Source organism: Crinia signifera, chromosome 6 (assembly GCF_055691185.1).
Source record: "Crinia signifera chromosome 6, ASM5569118v1, whole genome shotgun sequence".
Classification (NCBI taxonomy): domain Eukaryota; kingdom Metazoa; phylum Chordata; class Amphibia; order Anura; family Myobatrachidae; genus Crinia; species Crinia signifera.
The window spans coordinates 193,591,114-193,613,503 of NC_139222.1; the positions used below are offsets into that span (position 1 = coordinate 193,591,114).

The 22,390-nt window shown below is 44.9% G+C and overlaps 2 pseudogenes; one reads left to right on the forward strand and one right to left on the reverse strand.

Moving 5' to 3' along the window:
• Positions 1–4,295: 4,295 nt before the first annotated feature.
• Positions 4,296–4,413, reverse strand: LOC146011717 (5S ribosomal RNA; annotated as a pseudogene).
• A 3,608-nt stretch (positions 4,414–8,021) lies between these two features.
• LOC146011718 (5S ribosomal RNA) lies at positions 8,022–8,139 on the forward strand (annotated as a pseudogene).
• The last annotated feature ends 14,251 nt before the right edge of the window (positions 8,140–22,390 follow it).

Consider the following 22,390-nt stretch of genomic DNA (forward strand, 5'->3'; position numbering starts at 1 on the left):
GAAAACAACTAATTACCATAATGCTCCGAATATCACACATATCCAAACCAGTAAGGCCAGAAATACCCCTGAATTATTTACACCCCCAGATAGCACCCACTCCTGTCTTTTTAACAGATGTCACAATGAATATAGATTGGCACCACGCTTTGATGAGTATTTGCGGTGTTGGGTACTCTGCTCTGTGAACAGGCAAAGGTTGCTTGTGTGGGAGACAGGAGGGGGACAGTGCCACAAGTCTAGCCAGCTGGCCTCATAGGTGAGTCGGCCTCCCAGGAATCTTCCCTGTAAGGTCTATGACCACTTTGTTCCTGGTGATGAGTAACAGCTGCCAGTTAGAAGAACAGCACATGCAGTGGGTGGGAAACTAACTGTCACATGACTGCAGTGCATAAATAGCAGCCCCACACTGACATCTCAGAACTCCTGAGGTAAATGCCAGAGGGGTCAGAATTGTACTACTGCAAAGTCCAGCAGACTGAGGAAGTAGACCTGTACATTACAGCTTATCCGAGCCCTGTTGTTATTAAGGATGAGCGCATTCAGATCTCCAAGATCTGAAAAAAAAACCCTCCCGAACTTCCCAATGCAAGCCGGGAGTCAAACTCGGATCCCAGATCAAGGCAAAACATCATCATCCCACTGTCGGATTCTCATGAGTTTTGGATTCCATATAAGTGGAAAGGGTAGTGGATGGACCTGTGTGTGTCTGTCTGCGGGTGTTGTGGGGTGGGTGCTTCTGTCTCTGTCACTGAAATGATTTGTTTGTTAAAGTGTGCATGTCCTGTTTATACAACATAAGGGTGGGAGGGTCCAAGGACAGTTCCATCTTGTACTTCTTTTCTTTGCATTACCTATATGTGCTTTTAAGGGCCTAGTTTTTAAAATTGCCATCCTGTCTGCCACTGCAGTGCCACGTGTTTGTGCCGCCCACTTGTGTTGCTTAGCTTAGTCATCGAGCTACCTCAGTGCAACCTTTCAGCCTAAAAAGAATATTGTGAGCTGTGAGGTGTTCAGAATAGACTGGGAATTAGTGGAAATTAATGTTATTTAGGTTAATAATACTGTAGGAACAACAACAAAAAATCTATAATTAAAAAAAAAACCCAGAACTGAAACCAAAACCCATAAGGGAATACAGTTATCACCTTTGGGCCTGGACAGAAGGATTGCATGCAATACATCACATGCTGTACTTCTGCATGTGATGTATCACATACGATCCCCATTCTCTGCTGTCAGTAGGGGGTCTGATCTGGCAAACTTATGTGCAGCACCTGTGACAGGCTGACTGACACGGTGTGGTGTTGTACCTGGTTTCCAGATGATGGGTGGGTTCAGCACTCAGTAACTTCTTCTTCCTTGTGGCAGAAGGATGAACACCCCAAGCAATACACACAATAACTAACATACACAAAGGCGGTGACAATAACAGTTATTAACTAGGGAACTGGTTGCCGCTGCAAGTCAATTTAGGTTAAAAGTTAGGTAAATGCAACAAGCATCACGTTACAAGATATACAATTAAAGGCAATGCAATTAATAAGGCTCTGGTGGTAAATATGATAACAATTAATCATTCAGGCAAACAGTCACTATACTACTATGCTATCTATACCATTAAAGTTATTCAGAGCATGAACTGTCCTACTCTTAAATGTCCTCCAAGGATAATGAAGAGTTTAATTGGAACTGTGCACGATTGTAATCCACAAATAGGGGGCGCTGTAGATCATGCATGTCATATCAGAGTCACCAATAGAGGGTGCATTGGATGTAGGCAATGACAGTTCCTACCAATTGAGGGCGCTTTGCAATAACAGCTCTCACCAATGTGTGTAGAAAGTGGCTGAAGAAATATATATATATATGCATCCAAAGTTTAAGGTCACGTGTAGAAATAAATAATGTAATTTAGAATCTTGGGCAATAGTCACACACTTTTCTCTCTGAATGGCAATCTCCCCTCCACAAACTTGTGCAAGTGTTCTTTTAGTTTGAGATAGGTTGGTAGCTGGCCCAAACACTCCCTTTAAATGGCTTGATCAGGGATCACAGACATCTATTAATAGTACTCACTCAGTCTCCCACACAACACTGTGTCCAGCTGCAGGATTCCTCTCTGTGAACAGGACTTCCCACTCTGCACTAGCTGTTATGCTGTGTACACACGGGGGAGATATATTGCTCAGCCATATATGGCTGAGCAATACTGTATATGGCTGAGCAATATATTGCTCAGTTTCTACTTTACATCAGCGACCAGAGATGGTCGCTGATGAAAAAGAAACTGCCGGGGGGAGCCCGGCAGTGGTAATCAGCTGGTCGCAGGAGCATGTTCCTGCGACCAGCGATCACCACAGGGGCAAAAACGGGAGCGCGCACCCGGCGATATATCGCCGGTGCACACTCCCATTGCGGGCAATATGGTCGCTCAGCGACCATATTTCCCGTGATTTTGCACAAAATCGCCCCTGTGTGTATGCACCTTTAGATACACGCCGTGACAGGGGTTTCTCCTGAATTGCTTTCCATGCTTCTTTAGGGCTGTAAGCAGATGGCTGCAGTGACACTGCTATCAGCACTCTGTCTGGGGATGTCTCAACACTGACCCCACATGCATCACCAGTCCTGGCTTCTGTGATCCTTCCAGTATCTCACATGGGCTCTCTGTCACACTTCAGTTCCATCCAGCTCACACACCATGCTGCTGCTGCTTCTCTCTCTCTCTCTCTCTCTCCTACAAGTGCTGCCTGCCTGGCTGACCTCTCACCTCTCCTTCCTGCATCCCAGCAGGCTTCTCTCTACAGGACATGATCAGAGCAGCCAGCAGGGTCCTAGTGCTGGCCAGGTTAGTTTAACCCCTTGCAGCCCTGATTACAGGTAAGGGGTTTTACTGGGCAGCTCTTGCAACCATTCCTAGGTCCTTTAAGGGGCACAGGGGCACCTGCAGTGGGGTGCCACACACCTATGATCTCCGGCTCTGATCCAATGTGCATGGGACCGCGCATTGGATCGGACATCAGACACATGCTATTTGGGGTAATTTCACCTGATTTCTCAGGACAATCCACCAGAATCAGGTGAAATCGGGCCCAAATCGCATAATGTAGGAAGGCCTTAACTGTTCTTGCAGCCCATTTGTTCCACTTTTCAAGCATAATTTCAGGACAGGAGGAAATAACGGGGACCATTTAGATTTAACATGGATTCACGTCACATGGATTTACTTTCCGTAAATCGCAAATTTAATAGGATGCGAATTAGGGTAAAAAAAAATCACACTTTTTGCCGCGAAAATAGAACATTTTGATCTGTTGTTGTTTTCTTACACTTCACATCCAGATGTTTTCCCATTATAAAGTATACAACTCGCAAATGTAATAGGGTGCGATTTTTGGTAAACGTTACCAAAAATTGCAAAAAAAAATAGACCAAGTTTTGACTGGCTAATTTGAACCATGTGGATTTAGAGAGAAGGATTGGCACTGGTTTGAGATTTACAATAGTTAGCAATTGTACATGGGTATTTAGATAGAAAGAACCAGCATAATTACTGCTTTTTAAAAAAAATATATAATGGCAGTGTTTGGCTGGTGGTGCTCCCAAGGGGATGTTCAGTATTTAAACTGTAAGGCAAAACAGAAAGGGGTGGTCACAAGAGTGACCAAAAAGGGAACATGCAAAGGGTTTTTGGGGCACACTTAATGATATTATAATGATAGTGAAGAGTATGTGAAGAGATGGTACATGAGTGAGGTAAGACTTAACTTTTATTTAGGAATAACAGTAAAAAAAGGTTGTATTTATATCTGATGCAAAAATGCACAAAACAAGACAAGACCATACGCATTCAATAAGTCGTATGTGGAAATATCACAAGGTATAATATAGGGTTAATAACCTGTCAAAAAAGAGGGTCCTTGATATAATTAGCAAAGTGGGCGCAATGTTAAGATGAAAATACCGATATACCTGTAACAAAAGTACCTGTAGTTAAACAGAATTTGTTCAATTAGCGTAAATATATAAAATACAGAGTACAGGTATATAATTGTGGATGCTTGCCACACCAAATAAGACGAGGAATTAGGAATTGAGAAATATGTATCAATCTGTCTCCGTCATATAATTGTAATCTAAGGTCACTACCCGAGAGTGGGAGGTTATAATAGAGGGTCACTACCTGACAGTGAGGGGTAGTGGTGAAGATTTAAGGGTGTGGAAGATGCGGAAGCTATAGATAGTATAGTAAGATTGAGCTGAGTCCAGAAGGTGATCTCCTGCCTGCAACTTAATTACAACACCCGGTATTCCCAAAGGGTCTTCCCAAAAGTACTAGCCGGGCCCATCACTGCTTAGCTGCTGAAATCGGAATGGGTTCAGGCGATCCAGTGTGGTATGGTAGTAATATTATTGGCACGCGAGGGGGATACCAGCGTTGAGGCTCAAATGAAATAAGGTGCTTCTGCTGTCAGAAGCGCCGTCAGTAATCCACCCTGGTGCTCACCTGCATTGCAGGGGGGATGGATACGACGCGACTGATGAGAGAGCACTGAAATGAGAAGTGATCAACAAAAAATGGTGGGCTGGTGTCAATGATGCGGACCTTAACCTCTGCTGTCCACCATCCACCTTAGGTGTCCAATGATGAATGAGAGAGTCAGGGATTGCTGATCCTGTCCCAGAAAGACAAAAGAAAAATATATGTGGGGCAGCACAACCAATAATGTTGTTGCTGGTAATAAAGTAAGGTTTACCAAAAGTAGCAGGGGTTGGTTGATCCAAAGTTTTTTTGGTTTTGTATCCTCATTAGTGGTGCATCTTAGTGGCCATTAATATCAGTGAGTGGTAATTTCTGACAGGAGCTAATATGTCACCTCGAGGAAGTTTATTGCTGGATTGCCCAGTCTGTGTGCTTAAAAGACAGATGGAGCGATTTCTTTCTGCTGTGTAGTAAGAAAGCAGATAATTAAACAGACTGGGTAGTGGATTCTGTGCTGATGTACACAGAGTATGGGGAGGGGAGAAGGTAGTTGCAGTATTAAGTGCCAATTACAATCATATATGCACACAATCAGGATCAGATATTATTACTGCGATAATTGGGTTAAGCCCCTCACAAAAAATGCATGTACAGAGAAGATCAGTGAACTGGATTCACATGAAATACATTGCAAGCAGATCCCAGTGATGGTCTCTGCTAATATACAGTTGCTACAAATAAAGAAGGTTCTAGATTATTTGTTTAAGAACATAATAGACAATGCTGTATTATCCAAAAATTGTAGTGTCAAAGAGACAGTGCCCACCGCTATTTGAATATTATGAGCAGGTTTCAATTGTAGCAGTATTGTACACAGAGTATCATACACAGAATCGAGTATAGTAGCAGTATTGTACACAGAGTATCATACACCGAATCGAGTAATGTGATGCGCACGGAGCTTAATAACCATGGCTGTGGGAATGGTATCAACAGGTTTTCATTAATACACTTGTAAAAAATACTGTGGTTAAGTTTTTAAATGATTAACAAGGTAACTGCCGCAATCATGTGCATCTGCAGTAATATTTACCACTGCCCGTGGTTACTGGCGGAGATAGACAGGTATGCTTGATTGAAGCATCCGCTGGTAAGTTTAAATGCTGATTTAAGTAATGGAGACGCCGTGGGACGGCACCCAGCACTGACTTGCAGGGGCTGTCTTTGGCGTACAGAGTATCAATTTACCGTAAGGGGTCAGAGTGTGCGGGGGGGCTAAGGCAGGAAACCCCCCAAAGCGGGTGAGGGGAGAGACGGTACTTAGCTCAGGGGAAGCGGCGCCCGGCGCCAGATGACGGGAGCCGCTGCTCCAGATGACGGGTAGTGACCAGCGTAGAAGACGGAGGCTGGGGGTGTGTCAGAGGCGTATCCTCACACGTGTTTCGCCTGTAGCTTTCTCAAAGGACGCTGACAGGGAAGCAGCACAGCCGGTATAAGTGTGTGGCTCTGTCCAATCGGAGCCAGGGGGAGAGTTAATTGGTGAGTGACGTTTGGGATGAATGGAGTTAGCCGCAGAATTTAAAAGAAGGGGAAGAAGGGGGAGTTTATACGTAAGGCAGGGGACTATGAGAGGTATTGTGCTATGCCCAGATTGTAAACTGGGATATAAACATGAACATGGTGAGCTTGCAATAGCGGGGATTCAATACAGGAGCTGTCATAGCTTATTATTATTTAAGCTATGACAGCTCCTGTATTGAATCCCCGCTATTGCAAGCTCACCATGTTCATGTTTATATCCCAGTTTACAATCTGGGCATAGCACAATACCTCTCATAGTCCCATGCCTTACGTATAAACTCCCCCTTCTTCCCCTTCTTTTAAATTCTGCGGCTAACTCCATTCATCCCAAACGTCACTCACCAATTAACTCTCCCCCTGGCTCCGATTGGACAGAGCCACACACTTATACCGGCTGTGCTGCTTCCCTGTCAGCGTCCTTTGAGAAAGCTACAGGCAAAACACGTGTGAGGATACGCCTCTGACACACCCCCAGCCTCTGTCTTCTACGCTGGTCACTACCCGTCATCTGGAGCAGCGGCTCCCGTCATCTGGCGCCGGGCGCCGCTTCCCCTGAGCTAAGTACCGTCTCTCCCCTCACCCGCTTTGGGGGGTTTCCTGCCTTAGCCCCCCCGCACACTCTGACCCCTTACGGTAAATTGATACTCTGTACGCCAAAGACAGCCCCTGCAAGTCAGTGCTGGGTGCCGTCCCACGGCGTCTCCATTACTTAAATCAGCATTTAAACTTACCAGCGGATGCTTCAATCAAGCATACCTGTCTATCTCCGCCAGTAACCACGGGCAGTAGTAAATATTACTGCAGATGCACATGATTGCGGCAGTTACCTTGTTAATCATTTAAAAACTTAACCACAGTATTTTTTACAAGTGTATTAATGAAAACCTGTTGATACCATTCCCACAGCCATGGTTATTAAGCTCCGTGCGCATCACATTACTCGATTCGGTGTATGATACTCTGTGTACAATACTGCTACTATACTCGATTCTGTGTATGATACTCTGTGTACAATACTGCTACAATTGAAACCTGCTCATAATATTCAAATAGCGGTGGGCACTGTCTCTTTGATACTACAATTTTTGGATAATACAGCATTGTCTATTATGTTCTTAAACAAATAAGCTAGAACCTTCTTTATTTGTAGCAACTGTATATTAGCAGAGCCCATCACTGGGATCTGCTTGCAATGTATTTCATGTGAATCCAGTTCACTGATCTTCTCTGTACATGCATTTTTTGTGAGGGGCTTAACCCAATTATCGCAGTAATAATATCTGATCCTGATTGTGTGCATATATGATTGTAATTGGCACTTAATACTGCAACTACCTTCTCCCCTCCCCATACTCTGTGTACATCAGCACAGAATCCACTACCCAGTCTGTTTAATTATCTGCTTTCTTACTAGACAGCAGAAAGAAATCGCTCCATCTGTCTTTTAAGCACACAGACTGGGCAATCCAGCAATAAACTTCCTCGAGGTGACATATTAGCTCCTGTCAGAAATTACCACTCACTGACATTAATGGCGACTAAGATGCACCACTAATGAGGATACAAAACCAAAAAAACTTTGGATCAACCAACCCCTGCTACTTTTGGTAAACCTTACTTTATTACCAGCAACAACATTATTGGTTGTGCTGCCCCACATATATTTTTATTTTCTCTTTCTGGGACAGGATCAGCAATCCCTGACTCTCTCATTCATCATTGGACACCTAAGGTGGATGGTGGACAGCAGAGGTTAAGGTCCGCATCATTGACACCAGCCCACCATTTTTTGTTGATCACTTCTCATTTCAGTGCTCTCTCATCAGTCGCGTCGTATCCATCCCCCCTGCAATGCAGGTGAGCACCAGGGTGGATTACTGACGGCGCTTCTGACAGCAGAAGCACCTTATTTCATTTGAGCCTCAACGCTGGTATCCCCCTCGCGTGCCAATAATATTACTACCATACCACACTGGATCGCCTGAACCCATTCCGATTTCAGCAGCTAAGCAGTGATGGGCCCGGCTAGTACTTTTGGGAAGACCCTTTGGGAATACCGGGTGTTGTAATTAAGTTGCAGGCAGGAGATCACCTTCTGGACTCAGCTCAATCTTACTATACTATCTATAGCTTCCGCATCTTCCACACCCTTAAATCTTCACCACTACCCCTCACTGTCAGGTAGTGACCCTCTATTATTACCTCCCACTCTCGGGTAGTGACCTTAGATTACAATTATATGACGGAGACAGATTGATACATATTTCTCAATTCCTAATTCCTCGTCTTATTTGGTGTGTCAAGCATCCACAATTATATACCTGTACTCTGTATTTTATATATTTACGCTAATTGAACAATTTCTGTTTAACTACAGGTACTTTTGTTACAGGTATATCGGTATTTTCATCTTAACATTGCGCCCACTTTGCTAATTATATCAAGGACCCTCTTTTTTGACAGGTTATTAACCCTATATTATACCTTGTGATATTTCCACATACGACTTATTGAATGCGTATGGTCTTGTCTTGTTTTGTGCATTTTTGCATCAGATATAAATACAACCTTTTTTTACTGTTATTCCTAAATAAAAGTTAAGTCTTACCTCACTCATGTACCATCTCTTCACATACTCTTCACTATCATTATAATATCATTAAGTGTGCCCCAAAAACCCTTTGCATGTTCCCTTTTTGGTCACTCTTGTGACCACCCCTTTCTAATTTGAACCATGCACAGATCATTGATCTTAAAAAATGGGTAAAAGTTCAATTAAAAAAAATGTTGTTGGGTCCCACCTCCTCAGCATAACCAACCCCGGGCTCATTGAATCGGATCTGGTTCCAAAAATATGGGGACAAAAAGCGTAGGGGTCCCCTGTATTTCTGAAACCAGCCCAGGACTCTTGGACCGATCCTGCTTCCAAAAATACAGGGGACCAAAAAACTGGGGGACCCTGTATTTTGGAACCAGCATCAGGCTCCAACAGCCTGTGGTGTCATGCCACAGCCGGGGGACACTTTTTACATAAGGTCCCCAGGCTGTACCATGCGCACCGTGGCTGGTCAGCCCTGGGTGGTTACCTGTCATCCATCCCATCTAAAGGCACCCTTGAGCAAATTCCTTTCAACCTCTTTTGCTCTCTGTGGCCCTTGCTCCCATTGCAGGAATTCCTAGTGAGTGCTTCTTGGTTTTAACCCTTTGCGGTACATTGTCTAGTCTGACTCGACCGGCCTAGAACTATTATCCAACATCGAGCTGTGGTCGTCGCCGTAAAGCTCTGCAATTATATGCTATTCCAGTAAGTTGCTGCCATCTACTGCCAGTTCTGTGTACTTCTTGTTTCAAAAGAAATGCGCCTGGTGGAAGAAGGGAAACTAAAATTGGACCGCAAAGGGTTAAAGGTCTGATGATACAGAATCCTAATAACCACAGTCAATACTGACATCAATCTATTCTCCTGCACTGACCTTTCCTCCTCTACCCTTGCTCATATCTCGGTTTCCATTCTATCTTCCCACTTTCACCTAAATTTCCAGATTCAGGCCATTCTTGACACTACCATATCTGTTATTCATGCCCTTATCCTCTCTCACCTTGACTATGGTAACTTCCTACTGTGCCACATGACCTTCCTTCGTGAGTCACAGCAAGCATATAATTGGTGGTTGCCCACGTTGTGCAGCTTTATGTAAATGCCATTAAAAAATTCTCCCCTCCAGTACATCCGTGCAGCAGAATATGCAAGGACCGAGATATCAACTTTTGGTGCCTGTGCACAATACCAATATAAGTAACCCTCAATCTGACCATCAAAACTTAGCACTGTGGCAGGTGCAGTTTCTCTGTGGCCTCCTATACTTGCGGCTGTGCGTCTGCGGACACAGCTGCTTGCATTGACATGCCTGCAACACTCTCATAACAGGCACATGGAACAGTCCATTTTTTGCATTCAAAGCTACCCATCTCCCAAACACCATCCAGGAACGCTCATTACTTTTTCCAAAATATTTTTGCTAGCATCTGAATCAATTGCAACTGCAACTTAGCGCATGTTTTCCAACATTTTTGCTGGTTTTGCTCCTAACGCACAATAAAGACCATGAGCCTCATTCAGAGTCACATGCAAAAGTGCATTCCGTAACAACTATTGGTGGTGGATCATCTGCAAGTGTATGCAGTTGACGCACAAACTCCTTCCTCATATCCATCTGTGTGGCTGAATGTGCAAGGTCTGAGACACTTTTAGCAACAGTGCTCATTGCAATATCTATTGGTGAGTCATTATATGCCACCATCTGTTGCACCAATGTAAATTAGAGCTGTGTGCAGTGGCGTAACTATAGCACCGCAGCCCCCGCGGTCGCGCGGGGGGGGCGCTGTGCATATGAGGGCGCCGGGGGGGCTGCGGTGCTATAGTAATCCCCCCCGCCCCCCATCCCCCGCATGCTTACCAGTCCGCGCATCCCGGCTCCCCTCCTGGCTTCAATCAATGCTATGGAGACGGACCACAATAAAATGGCCGCCCCATAAAGCAGACTGTTCTCTGAAACTGTCTGTGGTATGGGGGCGGCCATTTTATCGTGGTCCGTCTGCATAGAATTTATTGAAGCCAGGGGGGGAGCTGGGATGCGCGGACAGGTAAGCATGCGGCAATGGGGGGAGGGGGCACGGGGGGCAGGCACGGGGGGCCGGCCAGCCGGACGGGCGGGGAGGGGGGGGGCGCCCCCTCATTAACGGCGGGGGGGCGCCCCAAACAAAGCTACGCCGCTGGCTGTGTGCCTTCCATAACACGCCACCTCCCGGAAACCACCAAGACCACACTTATCCTATCTTAAATATCCACTTGCATGGGGCTCTGTTTACTCCTAACTTGGCCCATGTACAGATAATTTGCTAGAAGTTAAGGAGTGTACACACAATGCGATTTTGACCTGGATTCTGATGCGCAGCAGTCAGTATCACCTAGCAAAATTAACTAAGCAGGCAAGGCAATTTTGACTAGACCACAGACTATCATAGACAAAATCACCAGTGCGTCTAGTTAAATTCGCTTAGCAAAAATCGCATGGTGTGTACACGGCTTTATTAACAGTTTTTAAAAAAAAAAATAATTATAAAGCAAGGTTATTTAGCTACCAGGCTGTGCCATTGGAGAGTTTGGCTGATGTATAATTTTATCTTTGCAAAGAAAGTAATATGGCATATGCTAATGCACAGCATAGGCGTGCACACTAGAGCGGAGTGAACAAGTTGAAATTGAGATATTCAAAATCAACTAGTGTGGAAAAGTTGTGACTTGACCTGAATAAGAAATGTGCAAAAGCGTTTTGCTCTAAGTCAATATCTTCTGTTCCGGGCAAGACACCTAAAGTTTCACTTTTTCGATGAAAATAATGAAACGTATCGAGCTTTGATCTACAGTTAAACTTATGTCAGGACATCTTAGAGTGATTCATGAGCTTGTCCTAGTGCAAAGTTACTGACTTCGGTAGGAGAATAAAACCCTGATAACTGACCCGTTTTCATGGTCACTGTAACGATCAGATCAGGTGATCGATCAAATTAACGTATGCCTCCTGTTATGATTATCTGTGCAATCAATGTATGTCTGGTATGTTTGGTAAAATCATGCCGCCTGTGATTATTATGTGGGAGATCAGAACATGTCATGTATTATGTGTGTGGACTATTGGTGACCCAGGGAGTGTAGCCATCTGTGGACTCCTCTGGAGTTAGGATGTAAGATAAGATCTGAGACCCCTCATAAACCAGATTGGGGGGGAGAGCAATAGTGTCCAGCCAACCGGCCAAAGTGGCTCTGGCCCTGCACTAAATGACCTCTTATCACTTGAGGAATGTATAAAATCTACTTCAAAGCAGGGAGAAATTCTTTATGGGAAAGATCCTATATCTAGGGACCTTCACTAGGCTCAGCAAGGGAATGGTTAAAAATCCCAAGGGTGGGAGGGATGAGGGAGTCTGCAAGGTATAACTAAGACTCTTCTCCCTATAGTCAGTGTCACTACCTGGGGGTCTAGCAATCAGGCTGTAGGCGACGAGAGATTTCTTGTGGAGAACCCCCCCACTTCAGGATTGTAAGATACGGTTCTGTCTTTTTTTTCCTTTTATTTTATTTCTGAAATTTGCATTTAAATCGTTGTGTGTACTTTTAAAATCATTGTAAAATCTTGTAACTATTTTCTAAAGCTCTGTAGTATTTCTAGGAATAAATAATACATATTCCCAGTTCTGGTTCTGTGTTCCTAAGACTCATTAGCCTCGGAAGAGAACGGCTGAAAAAACGTTACCATTGTTATCTTGTATTGTGTGGTCAGGGGCGAGCCAAGCCGCCCCTTGCGCAGTTTCAGGCGCTAAAATCAGGTTTTGGCTGGTGGCAGTGTACCTCAGGAAAGGACCCGAGTGTCCTGAGTGAACCCCAGTCACGGCCGGCGCTGCTCAGATTGACGTATCGGAGCAGGCGACCGGTGGGTCCGTGACATTTGGTGGCAAGCGGTGGGATGGAGAATTAATTTTTCTCTTTAAGAACTTAAGTGAGTGTGGGTAGAATTTTGTGAGAAATACCCACATCACCAGAATCAGAACTCAGAGCTTTACTATAGTTTTAAAAGTCACACAGTGGATGCAATTTCTGTTCCCTCCCTTCTCTTGTTTTTCTTTCCTATCATTTTATTTGAAGTGTGAGACTCAGGATGGCTGATTACCAGCAGATGAGGAGAGATGACCTGGCGGTCGTGTGTGTGCAGAGGAATATCCCTTGGTCTGGCCAGAGTAGAAAACGTATGATTCAGGCACTAGTGGATGCCGATCGGACTCTAGCTGCTGGAGGAAACCAGTCCATGGACAATCCTACCCCAGGGGCTCAGTCAGCACTGGACAGTACAAACGATGCCGTGCCAGGGTCAGACACTTCTGCTGGACCCAGCAAGTCTACACTGCAGAGCGACCTTCTAGCTGCTAGCAGGCAATTGAAGAATGTGAACCCCGTATTCGCTTTGCAGCTGGTGCAGTTCTGCCAAGGCATTGTCGACAGAGAGGCTGCGGAGCGCAAAGCCACTGTGGACAGAGAGGCTGCGGAGCGCAAAGCCGTACGGGAGGCTACAGAGCGTCAGGCTGAGCGTGAGTACCAGTTGGAACTGGTGAGGCTCAGAGGGCTGATCGCTGTTGGTGAACCAGTGGAGGATGATACAGGGCATTATGATGGCGAACCTTTACGTGAGACTTTATCTGCCGTGGCTACTGAGTTAGCAGGAGATGGGCTTCGTACTGAACTTTTACTGTCTGCGGAAGTAAATAATGTGTTGGATCATGGTGTGGACTCTGTTATCAATCATGGGGAGCCTAACAAGGGACAGAGGTCCCAAATCACCGCTGACGCGAATTTCACCGGACCGCGTCATGCACAGTTCCCTGTCTTGGAAGCAGACAGAGGAAGCCAAGTGAGTGTCAGCTTGGTTGTGAGTAATGAGCTGGCCCTGGACACTACAACCGATGCTCAGAGAGGTGACATCTCTGCTAGCACCAGGGAGACTGTAGGATGTGTGGCAGTCAGGGAGACTGCAGAGTACCAATCCCCTACAGCACCAGAAGAGCCCAGTGGGTATATTGACCCAATGGAGGATGATGATATGTTTACCCTACTGAGCACAGAGGAACTAACGGAAGAATGCCAGCTGCAAGGTATCTCCTGCCACAAACATACTCGTGGGGAGATGATCACGCAGCTCACCCAGGCCAGGGACGATGAGTGCAATGCCTTCAGCCAGTATCGTGCAGCATTTCGTTTCTGGGGTCCATCCGCGTCTCCTTGGGTGCTTCTGAGAGAACTGGGACAATGTTACAAATTTGCGCAGCAGGAGGTCGATGCTTGGAGAAAGCTGGATACCCCATTTTGGGGAGATCAGTGCCGCCGGATAGGTGCGGAGTGGCGTCGCCTAGAACAGCTGCTGTTACCAGCTCGGAAAGCAAAGTTCCAGTTTAAACGGCTGGGAGAAGCAGAATCTGAGGATGTCAGCAGCTTGCTCTCACCAGTGGTGCCCCACCAGGGCAAGGTGCCTCTGCCTACTACAGCAGTCATGGAGCCTGCTCATGAGACCTCACATCACAAGGCCCAGTTTAAACTGCTGGAAGATGTGAGCCGCATGTTCCCACCCGTTGCTCCAGATTTGTTGCCAGAAGCGACTGACTGCATAGTGAAAGTATGCAGGGAAGGGACTATGTCGGAAATAGGAATGGGACTTTCTGACTGTATGCACACAAGTATGTGTGGGACTACTGATGTGGGACTTTTATTAACTCCACACATATCTGTCGCTAACCCTTCTGAACCATATGATGCATCTCAGGTAGTATGTAACCATGCTGAACATTGCAATGTTGTTATTTTGTGTGAAGCCCCTGGGATGATCTGTGATCGTGCCGTACCTTCGGTGGAGGTGGAGGGTGAGTTAGAGACAGGTATAGTGGGTAATCCTTGCCAGTTTGTGGGGTTAAATGAATGCCCTAATCTAGTTGGGAATGAGACACCCTCACTCATCAGTGGTAGGAGTACTGCTGGTGATGTCATTCATGTTGCTGTACTAGACGTTAACCCTGTTCTTCCAGTGATGTCTGGTTGTGACATGGTGCCATGGGACGCTAACTGCACCAATGGGACCGATCTGAGTTGGTTGCAGGCAGCGCATGTACCTGCCAATAAGTTACTGGTGACAACATGCTCAGATAACCCCATTCCTGCTCAGAGACAATGGGATCCAGATATAGTGTTTTTGCCACGGTGCAATTGTAAGCCAGCAGGATGGGCCCCATGTGTTGTGGAAGATGCACAGGCTGCCCCATACCTGAGAAGTGGGAAAGATACCCCTGGGTACAGTGAAAGGGTTGTTTTAGGAATAGAGCCAGTGGCTAGTAGGGAAGCTGCTGTGTGTAACCAGAAGGGTGGGAGGGCCCGCGAAGCACAGGTAAACTCAGCTATATTAACCTCAGAAAAGCTGAGCTGGGATGTTCCCAAGACAGGGGACAAGGACCTGCTGGTATTCCCCCTTGCAGAAACGTGCCCCCCTTCACAATTCACACACACAGACACAGAGGGCGAATCTCCTCACAAAAGGATGAGGTGTGAGGTGTTGAGTGAGTGGACCTTCCCCCCAGTGAAGGGGAGGGGGGGTCAGTCAGCTCAGGAGAGGTGCTGGGAAGACATTTTTAAGTCTGTATATAGTGCTGGGAGAATGCCCCACACCTGTGGTATAGTTAAACGTGCCGAGGTACGAGTCCCAGGGGGATGGCCATTTGGGGTGTGGCGGAATGGTCTGGTACTGATCTCAGTGAGTAAGGCCAAACTGCCAGCTGCAGGGGAGAATCCATGCCCAGGAGTTCGACGCACAGCTGTGGCGGGCTGTGTCAATACCAGCCAGGATGGAAAAGGGGGACACAGCTTCCACTATATCAGTGTGCTCACAGACTATGGGTCAGGTGGTGCCAAGTATAGGGAAGTGTTAGTACAGATCCCGCAGAATCAGTGGCAGTCTGTCTCAGCACCGAGACCACTGCTACCTGTCCAGGTGATGTAGTTAATAGCGCACTGATGAGACGGTGACGTGGGTCACCGCCTCTGTGCGCCATTTTAAAAGGGGGAGGTGTAACGATCAGATCAGGTGATCGATCAAATTAACGTATGCCTCCTGTTATGATTATCTGTGCAATCAATGTATGTCTGGTATGTTTGGTAAAATCATGCCGCCTGTGATTATTATGTGGGAGATCAGAACATGTCATGTATTATGTGTGTGGACTATTGGTGACCCAGGGAGTGTAGCCATCTGTGGACTCCTCTGGAGTTAGGATGTAAGATAAGATCTGAGACCCCTCATAAACCAGATTGGGGGGGAGAGCAATAGTGTCCAGCCAACCGGCCAAAGTGGCTCTGGCCCTGCACTAAATGACCTCTTATCACTTGAGAAATGTATAAAATCTACTTCAAAGCAGGGAGAAATTCTTTATGGGAAAGATCCTATATCTAGGGACCTTCACTAGGCTCAGCAAGGGAATGGTTAAAAATCCCAAGGGTGGGAGGGATGAGGGAGTCTGCAAGGTATAACTAAGACTCTTCTCCCTATAGTCAGTGTCACTACCTGGGGGTCTAGCAATCAGGCTGTAGGCGACGAGAGATTTCTTGTGGAGAACCCCCCCACTTCAGGATTGTAAGATACGGTTCTGTCTTTTTTTTCCTTTTATTTTATTTCTGAAATTTGCATTTAAATCGTTGTGTGTACTTTTAAAATCATTGTAAAATCTTGTAACTATTTTCTAAAGCTCTGTAGTATTTCTAGGAATAAATAATACATATTCCCAGTTCTGGTTCTGTGTTCCTAAGACTCATTAGCCTCGGAAGAGAACGGCTGAAAAACGTTACCATTGTTATCTTGTATTGTGTGGTCAGGGGCGAGCCAAGCCGCCCCTTGCGCAGTTTCAGGCGCTAAAATCAGGTTTTGGCTGGTGGCAGTGTACCTCAGGAAAGGACCCGAGTGTCCTGAGTGAACCCCAGTCACGGCCGGCGCTGCTCAGATTGACGTATCGGAGCAGGCGACCGGTGGGTCCGTGACAGTCACAATTGTGAATATTGTGGTTTTTTGGGGGGAGAGGATGCTCTGTAATTGAAGTGACCAAGAAAAAAAACGGGGCAAAAAATGTTTGCTCTTAATAAAATTGTGCACCTCTGTGTCTTCTAATGTCCAACTCTTTACTGAAGGCTACAGTAAGTTCAGTAAACAATGCATTACGCTCTGTTGTTTAGGTGAAGTATTTATACACTTTTGTTTATTGTCTTTAATTGTGCCCGTTTATTTTAAACATGAATTGGTCTGAAAACCGTTTTGCATCCCCTGGGAGCATGTGCCAGAAGAGCAAGGTGGACAATTTGGCATTGGGGGGAGAGATACTCATTGGAATGCTAGTGTCACGATCTGGGTAATAAAACAGACTTTCTTACCATTCAAGTATCTGCGCAGACTTTGCCTATGTCTCACGCCAGGATGCAGCCTGTGTGCAGGTTGGCTTTTCCGCAATCACCTCTGTGTTCTCCCAGGGTGGCTGAGCCTGCGGCTGTGCAGCATGTCTACTCTCTCACGCTGGATGATAGTCTTCAGTCAGTGCCCTGCAATCTCCCAGTCCATCGTCATTGCTTCTGGCCACACGCATGGTGTGTACAAACGTACTTTCCCGCCATAGCCTGACATGGGGGCTGCCGTGTTCCTTCCAGTCACATGTCATTCTGAGACAATCCTGCGTAGTTCAGTTCCCTGTCATACCTGCCCAGCCAATCCTGGCTTCTCAGTGGGTATAAGTATGCTGGGAAATCTAGACCTGATGCTAGTGCTTCAATTGTCTCTCTGCTGCAGTGTTTTGGCTTCCAGGTAATCCAGCTCCTGTGATCCTCTGTCCAGATAGGATACTTACCTCAGCATTTCCGTGCCTAGCTCTTGGTGGTTGAACCATTGTTCCACATTCGATGTTCCAGCCATCATTCCAGAAAACGATGTTCCAACCATCATTCCAAACAACAATGTTCCAACTATCCTTCCAGTCATTGATGTTTCAACCATCGTTCCAGTCATCGATGTTCCAACCATCGTCCCAGACATCGATGTTCCAACCATCGTTCCAGACATCGATGTTCCAACCATCGTTCCAGTCATCGATGTTCCAACCATCGTTCCAGTCATCAATGTTCCAACCATCGTTTCAGTCATCAATGTTCCAACCATAATTTCAGTCATCAATGTTCCAACCATCATTCTTGTCATCGATGTTCCAACCATCAATGTTCTAATCATCAATGTTCTAATCATCATTCCAAGTCATCAGTATTCCCAGGCAACCCCAAGTAACTCAGTGTGGTTATCGGCTCATAGACGCTTATGATCTTCATCAGTGCGCTGCACTGCATCTTATCATCTCATTTCACTACAATCATTGTGTACCATTCCTGTTACCCTGCATACGTTACTCTCTGCCAGTTGCCAAGTACAATCTTCCTTGTTATCCTCTGTTTCAATAAAACTGATTGTACTTTTACTCCTGCCTTCTTCCTGCTCATCCTGCCTCTGGGTGCACTACGGTGCTGTTTATGTACAAGGGTCTAATCAAGCCTCCCCGAATCGGTCCGAGCCTACGCCTGAGGCCTTTGTCACACTGACTCAGACCCCAGGCGTCACAGCAAGAGTATTACAGGTCTACTGAGAAGCTGGAGCTGCCAATGAGAAATGGTAAGAGACCACTATTCAACCAGGGATGGTTTGTTGACAGTTCGCCATGTCGACATATTCCTGAAGACATACTGAATGTCAACATGGTCACTGTCGACAAGTCATATCACACCCATATGCTATGCAAAAATTTTACACAGCAACTTTCAAGCCATAATTCTAAAATGAAATATATTGGGCAGTATTCAATGACGCTGATTCGCCGCTTTTCATGGCGAATATGTGCTATTTTCGTTCTCCCTGGTGTATTTTTTTGACTGGAAAAGTCATTCGCCCTATTCAACACTCAATATTCGCCGACGGCGAATAGTAAATGATGATCAATTCACCGTCTGTTAGTCGCCGCAATTCGCTGCTGTTTTCCAATGTTTTTTTTTTTAGGTGAACTGGAATGTTATCCTATTATGTGCGAATGATTCGCGAGTGGGAATCATCACGGCACCGGGTGCACTTTACGGCGGGCTGAAGTCACTTCAAAGTGCTTGCGGTACTTGTTTAGCTTCACAGCGGCAGATATATCACATGCGATGCGATCTGATGCGATTTTGTACCTGTTCATAACCCCACTATCCACTATGCATGGTGCTGATTTTATATAGTGTGGCGAGCACAGCGAGCCACCAAGCCTGAAGTGTGGCGAGCGTAGCGAGCCCCGCGGATTACTTTACATGTATTCCATGCCGAGTACAGCAAGCCCCGCAAGGGATACATGTAAAGTAATCTGCGTCCGCTCGCCGCCACACTATATAAAATCGACTCCGTGCGTAGTGGATAGTGGGGTACTTACTAGGCAGGATTGATAAGCAATACTTTATTTCCTTTTTATGTGCTTACTGACCCAATTTATAATAATAATAATAATAATGATATTTATATAGCACTTTTCTCCCAATAGGACTCAAAGTGCTTCACACATTGTCTTTACAGCTCGAAATACAAACAAGCTTAAGGAAGATGTCAGTGAAATGCTTGAGTAAATAAGTATGTCTTTAGTCTATTTTTAAAGGATTCTATAGTGGGCGCTTCTCGCACTGTGCGAGGAAGAGAGTTCCACAGAGTTGGAGCAGCAAAGTTGAAAGCTCGACCCCCAGATAAATTCAGGGAGATTCTGGGTACTGTTAGTAGTCCTTCTTCAGTGGATCGTAGTAATCGAGTAGGACAGTAAGGGATCAGCAGCTGTTGCAGGTACCTTGGGCCCTGGTCATGTAGGGCCTTGAAAGTGAGTAAGCCAATCTTGAAAACGATTCGCCATTTTACAGGTAGCCAGTGAAGGGCGTAGAGAACGGGAGTTATGTGGCAGGAGCGGGGCTGGTTAGTTAATAGTCTGGCGGCTGCATTTTGTACCAGCTGCAAGCGGTGCATTTCTTTTGCTGGAAGACCCAGGTAGAGAGCATTGCAGTAGTCTAGTCGTGATGATATAAATGCATGTATGACTTTAGGAAGGTCTGCTGAGGGAATTAAATGCTTGATTCTGGCTATGTTTCTCAGATGAAAGAATGAGGATTTGATTGTGGCTGACACCTGATGTTTATGTGTCAGGCCATTATCCAGGACAACACCAAGATTCCGCACATGATCAGAGTTTTTTAGTGCTGTGCCCCCCAGCTTAAGACCTGTCAGTTGGCTATGCTGCCGTCTTGTCCTGTGATTTATCATCAGTATTGTCGTCTTATTGTTTTTTTTATGTTTTATGTTTTTTTTTATTTAACAGTCTAATAATAATGGACATCAAACAAAGTGGTCTGTATAAAACTGAACTAAAAACAACATAAAAAAAACAATAAGACGACAATACTGTATGTGCAACATCTTTGATTTTTACATAGTTACGTAGTAGATAAGGCTGAATAAAGACTTGTGTCCATCTAGTTCAACCTACGTTTTAATAGCTTATCCCTTGTAAAAGACAGAATATGCTTCTTATTAGTACCCCTGGATATTTTTATCCAATAAATGCTTGTCCAACCTTATTTTGAACATATTTATCCCCTTCCTGACAGAGCCAGTTTTTGCGTTCCTGACAGAGCCCTTTTTTTCAAATCTGACATGTATCACTTAAGTGGGGATAACTTTTTTTTGCTTTTACTTATCCCAGTGATTTTGAGATTGTTTTTTCGTGACACATTGTACTTCAAATTAGTGGTAAATTTGGGTCGATACAGTCTGTGTTTTTTTGTGAAAAATACCAAAATGTCGTAAAAAAATGGAAAATTTAGCAATTTGCAAAATGTTAAATTTTCTGCTTGTGAGACAAATAATCATACCACTCAAAATAGTTAATAACTAACATAGACCATATGTCTACTTTATGTTTCCATCATTATTTCAACTTCCTTTTAATTTTTTTGGACACTAGGAGGCTTACAATATGAATAGCAAATTCTCAAATTTTCAAGAAAATTTCAAACACTGATTTTTTTAGGGACCAGTTCAGTTCTGATGTGACTTTGAGGGACTTGTATGTGAGACACCCCCATAAATGATACCATTTCAAAAACTGCACCCCTCACAGTATTCAAAACAGCATTTTGGAAGTTTGTTAACCCTTTAGGTGTTTCACAGGAATTAAAACAAAGTGTAGGTGAAATTTCAAAATTTCATTTTTTTTGCAGATTTGCAATTTTAATACATTTTTCTAAGGAACACAGTACATTTTACTAGAGAAATGTGACTAAAAATTGATTCCCCCAATTCTTTTGTTTTCATAAATATCCTATATGTGGCCCTAGTGTGCACGTTGACCAAACCACAGGCTTCATAATAGAAGGAGCACCTACTTGATTTTGGAGCCTCCTTTTTATGAGATTATTTTTTAGGCACCATGTAGGTTTATAGGCACCATAAGATGCTAAAATTTAGGAACCCCCCCACAAGTGACCCCATTTTGCAAACTACACCCCTCAGGGAATTCATCTAGGGGTATAGTGTACATTTCAAACCCCCAGGGGTTTCACCAATTGTGGTACAACTGGGCAGTGAAAATGAAAAATTAATTTTTTTACACAAAAATGCAGTTCTGGCTCCAAATTTTTCATTTTCACAAGGAATGAAGGAGAAAAAGCACCCCAAAATCTGTGCCACAATTTCTCCCGAGTACGGCAATGCCTCACATGTGACCAAAAAATACCATTTGGGTGCATGGCAGGACTCAGAAGGGAAGGAGTGATTTTTGGATTTTGCAGCTCAGATTCTGGTGGAATGTTGGTGGGTGCTATGTTGCAATAGCAAGACCCCCCAAGCACCAATACAGTGGAACTCCCCCACAAGTGACCCCATTTTGCAAACTACACCCCTCAGGGAATTCATCTAGGGGTATAGTGTACATTTCAAACCCCCAGGGGTTTCACCAATTTTGATACAACTGGGCAGTGAAAATGAAAAATTACATTTTTTTACACAAAAATGCAGTTCTGGCTCAAAATTTTTCATTTTCATAAGGTATGAAGGAGAAAAAGCACCCCAAAATCTGTGCCCCAATTTCTCCCGAGTATGGCAATGCCTCATATGTGACCAAAAAATACCAGTTGGGTGCATGGCAGGACTCAGAAGGGAAGGAGTGATTTTTGGTGGTGGAATGTTGGTGGGTGCTATGTCGCATTAGCAAGACCCCCAAAGCACCAATACAGTGGAACCCCCCCACAAGTGACCCCATTTTGCAAACTACACCCCTCAGGGAATTCATCTAGGGGTATAGTGTACATTTCAAACCCCCAGGGGTTTCACCAATTTTGATACAACTGGGCAGTGAAAATGAAAAATTACATTTTTTTACACAAAAATGCAGTTCTGGCTCAAAATTTTTCATTTTCAGAAGGTAAGAAGGAGAAAAAGCACCCCAAAATCTGTGTCCCAATTTCTCCCGAGTACGGCAATGCCTCACATGTGACCAAAAAATACCATTTGGGTGCATGGCAGGACTCAGAAGGGAAGGAGTGATTTTTGGATTTTGCAGCTCAGATTCTGGTGGAATTTTGGTGGGTGCTATGTCGCATTAGCAAGACCCCCCAAGCACCAATACAGTGGAACCCCCCCCACA